The 5,000-nt window shown below is 31.1% G+C and overlaps 1 protein-coding gene across 2 annotated transcripts in view; it reads left to right on the top strand.

Moving 5' to 3' along the window:
- LOC137627652 (uncharacterized) overlaps positions 1 to 5,000 on the top strand; it is an 830,137-nt gene that overhangs the window by 151,967 nt on the left and 673,170 nt on the right. For both annotated transcript variants that reach the window (XM_068358810.1, XM_068358806.1), the window contains exon 2: positions 3,284 to 3,361. The gene's annotated coding sequence lies outside the window, so the exon portion shown is untranslated. The remainder of the gene's footprint in view (positions 1 to 3,283; positions 3,362 to 5,000) is intronic.

The raw sequence follows: 5,000 nt of genomic DNA, 5'->3' as shown, positions 1-5,000 counted from the left end.
CTTTCTTCTTTTCAAGTGTATCTTCATACTGTCAGGCGCCTTTTTCTCAGAATTTACGTAAATTTATGCATATATATATATATATATATATATATATATATATATATATATATATATATATACTGCATATATATATATATAATGTATATATATATATATACATATATATATATATATATATATATATATATATATATATATATATATATTATATACTGCATATATATATAATGTATATATATATAATATATATATATTTACATACAATATATATGTATATATATATATATGTATATATATATATGTATGTATGCATGCATATATAATGCACATATGTATATATATATATATATGTGTATATATACATAATCATATATATATATATATATATATATATATATATTTACATATATATTATTTAGATATAATGTATGTTGACTACCGCTAAGAGAGAGATCCTTTGACTGGTTATAATACTGTATTGTATCCCTCTGATTACGGCTCATTTTCCTTTGTGTACACGTACACTGAAAAGTTGTCCTATTTTTTTTTTTACATTTTCTTTTTTCCTCCGACACTTGATACCACTAAGATAACCGAAAAATTGTTCTTCACTTGAGAGGTTAACTACTGTTCTGTAATTATTTAGTTTCTTATTTTCCTGATGGCAAAATATACCATTTAACTCTGTTTAAAAGCTTTTGAAAAAGTACTTCACCATTTAACATTTCGACCTCCAACTATAACGTTTCGTGCAACCGATGATTGATATTCATATTTATTGTGCTCTGGAGGTCGTGTAAATGGGGGCAATATAGATTCCATTGCGTCAACATTTACGATTATTGTCGATTCTTACGTCTTGCATTAGTACAGCCATGTTTCTTGCATTAGTACGGCTATGTGTCTTGCATTAGTACAGCCATGTGTCTTGCATTAGTATGGCCAAGCGTCTTGCATTAGTACAGCCATGTGTCTTGCATTAGTATGGCCAAGCGTCTTGCATTAGTACAGCTATGTGTCTTGCATTAGTATGGCCAAGCGTCTTGCATTAGTACAGCCATGTGTCTTGCATTAGTATGGCCAAGCGTCTTGCATTAGTACAGTTATGTGTCTTGCATTAGTATGGCCAAGCGTCCTGCATTAGTACGGCCTTGTGTCTTGCCTTATTATTGTCATGTGCGTTTGTGTTCAATAGCGAGTTTCTTTACGCTTGTTTACACACTTCCGTTTGCTCATTTTATGCCCTGTCGCATTTCTGTCATAGAATCGATTAGTATAAGCTTTAGACGCCCACTGTTATTTGGAATGGCTTCGGGCACCAGTATTGGTGTATAAATTTGTGTTGTATTTTCTGCTCTTGTTTGTGTTTTATCTAAACAATATTTTTATGGTTGGGCAAATTTATGCTTGATTTTTTATTTCTTTTTTTTTTTAATTACATTTTTTTTTATTTCACATATAAATTATCTGTCTTGGATGGAAAGGTTTAATAATACTCTTGGCATAAGGAATATTGATTTAGTTTAAATAATGATTAGTCTCTGTTTTGCTACTCGTCATTATCAGGCTGCTGTTTCATCGAAGAGAAGTATTGCTTCTAAGGGGAGTATGGTTTGTGTGGGTACTACTACTACTACTTCTATATTATTATTATTATTATTATTATTATTATTATTATTATTATTATTATTATTATTATTATTGTCATTATTTTTATTATCATTAATATTATTATGATTATTATTATTATTACTATTATTATTATTATTATTATTATTATTGTTGTTGTTGTTGTTGTTGTTGTGGTTATAAGAATTTTTACAAGTTATTAACGTGTAAATAACCTTTCCCAAAATAGTAATCTCATAAATGAATAAGTATTTTATATGGCACCTCCGGCCCAGTTGGTTGTATGGCCCAAATGTAATACGGACACATAAATGTAATCGGGACAACATAATACTTGGAAGTATCCCAATACAATGCTTTTTCAACTAGAAGCGCCTTTTCTTTGAAGAATATTATTACAATGAATTTTACTTTCTTCCATTTTATGCTTGTATCCAGTATAACCAGGCATTTGATTGAACCCCTTCAAAATGTACTTACTTTTACAAGTGTTTTGAATCATAGATATTTGGATCATTTTATCAAAGTTTACATCAAATTTTATAAAGGGCGTCTTTGTAAATTCAAAAAAGGAGTATAAACCCTATTGAAAATGTTGTATTAATTGCAACTGTTTTTAAATTATCTATGTTTTACAGATAGGAATGGTCCCCTCTAGGCTTTATGATCTGCAGTACATTTACACTATTAATACTAGATATATGTTTTTGCTTAGTGATTTGGTTTTATTTTTTTTCAAGCTCAATGTGTTTTGTGGGTCTCTTATTTAATATTTATCACAGTACCTAAATAAGAGGGACTATAGGAATTTCTCGTCTTGAGACTGATGAAAAGGTTTTAGAGAATTATTTTTATACTAAAGTATAACTTGACATCCAAATCTTTTCCCTTTTTCGAGTCTGTATTTCTTCAGTATTGTCTTTGCTGATTCTAATGAAATTCAGCCCATCCCTCTGAAACTGGCTCCTTAAAACACTGTTTAAATATTTAAAGGTCACTCTTGAATGGCAGAGGCAAGAGACGGTGACCATATATCTATGTGATCAGCGACCAAACCCCCTCACCACCCAGCAAGTAGACCTTCAGGCTCCTCCAAAACCCCTATCCTAAGCCTATAAGGATGGTGAGATTGCTGACACTACAGTAAACTATCTAGGTTGAGCGGGACTCTTATCAGCCGTCCAGCAGAACTCCCAGCAGGGACATTTCCAATAGGCCACCACAAAATAGAGTAGAATTGGATAATATAAGAGTAATCATTTCATAACTTAAAGGAGATGCTGACGTACTCAAGATTGTAGATCGAAATTTTTGAAAAGTAATTGTATTATCCTGAATGAACTCTTGAAATATTTCAATAGTATTTGCACCTCCCTTGATAAGCTGATAAAGAAACGGAGTATTGGCTCGTTTCTCCACTCGCTTCCCAATCTTAGTCTGAAGTTGACTTTCAATCTCGAATTGTTATGTCCCTGTCTATCCACTGTGATTTTGAGAGAGCTCGTGAATAGGGCGCTCTTAATCTTGTTAAGGGAGATGTCTTCAAGAGGCTCTATTTACCCATCTCTCTCTTTAGTCACATTCAAATTATTCTTGCTGTAAGGTGATAATGAAATCTCAAATTCTCACTGTTGATAATTTCTGCTTTCAGATGGCGTACGTCTTTTCTTGGAGGGGCCAAGGAAGTATCACATAGCAAGGAGGGCTTACGTATTCCGTGTGAATTTAGGTAAGGGGATCTTGGCGATACATTTACTTTTCTTTCATTGTTCTGTGCTTCATTTGCATATGGTTTGAATCATCCTCTCGCCTTAATTTCCTTTAATTCGAAAAAGATATTATTGATTGAAAATTATCTGTACAAAAAAAAGTGATAATACAACTGGGATGACCTTGGCAACCATATCACGCGGAGTGCTCACTTCGTTTACTTTCAATTTTTTTGAAATCTTTAGTGAATTCCGTTTTTTCTTCATCCCAAATATTTAGTGTACTAAATATACTCTACTGACTTCATTTTCATTTCTAAACATGTCCGCCCGTACCCCTTATAATTTAATGAATTTTTTTTATCACCCCCAACCAAATATCTTCTTATTTAAATGGAAATTTCATCGTCCTGAAAACCAGGACCTGAAGAATACTCGAAATTATTTTTTCATCCTAATGTTTTTGATTGTATAAACACGTGGCTATGCAAATCCTTAAAGGAAAGTAACGGGATTTGGCTCTTGCCTGGCTTTATCTTGAGTGAAGATTTCTTTTGATCATAATAATTTCATCGATAGTATTGAGAATCATCAGCAAAGCAACCATATATATATATATATATATATATATATATATATATATATATGCATATATATACATATATATATACACACACACACACACATATATATATATATATATATATATATATATATATATATATATATACATACACGTTATATCAATATCTACTCATATTTGTACATATTTATATGAATATGAATTTATATATACATACACGTTATATCAATATCTACTCATATTTGTACATATTTATATGAATATAAATTTATATTATCATTATTATTATTATTATTATTATTATTATTATTATTATTATTATTATTATTATTATTAATATTATTAAGCTATAAAATCTAGTTGAAAAAACAAGAAGGTATAAACCCAAGGGCTCCAACGGTGAAAAGTAACCCAGCGAGGAAAGGAAATAAGGAAATTAATAAACTACAAGAGAAGTGATAAACAATCAAAATTAGATATTTTAATAACACTAACATACAATTAAATCGTTCATATATAAACTATAAACACTTAAAAAAAAAAACAAGAAGAGAAATAAAATAGAACGGCGTGCCTGAGTGTACCCTCAAGCAAAAGAACTATAATCCAAGACAATGGAAGGCCATGGTACAAAGGCTATGGCACTACCCGTGACTAGAGAACAATGGTTTGATTTTAGAGTGTCCTCCTCATAGAAGCGCTGGTCACCATAGCTAACGAGTCTCTTCTACTCTTCCCTAAAGGAATGTAGCCACTGAAAAATTACATTGCAGTAGTTAACCTCCTGAGCGAAAAAGAATTGTTTAGTTATCTCAATCTTGTCAGGTGTATGAGGACAGAAGAGAATGTGGAATGTATAGGCCACACTATTCGGTGTATGTGTAGGAAAAGAAAAAAAGAGCCGTAACCAAAGAGATAGGGATCCAACGAAGTAGTGTCTCTCCAGTCAACGGACCCAGGAAGTCTGTAGCGGTAGTATTTCAATGGGTGGTATGTACCTTAGCCAACCTATTACCTTTATTAATATTCTATAATTATTATGAATATAATAACTACATTGATTATATATATTTGCG

The sequence above is a fragment of the Palaemon carinicauda genome, chromosome 35 (assembly GCF_036898095.1).
Source record: "Palaemon carinicauda isolate YSFRI2023 chromosome 35, ASM3689809v2, whole genome shotgun sequence".
Taxonomy (NCBI): Eukaryota; Metazoa; Arthropoda; class Malacostraca; order Decapoda; family Palaemonidae; genus Palaemon; species Palaemon carinicauda.
The sequence above is the reverse complement of the archived record's forward strand: the minus strand, read 5'-3'. Positions and strand labels throughout refer to the sequence as shown.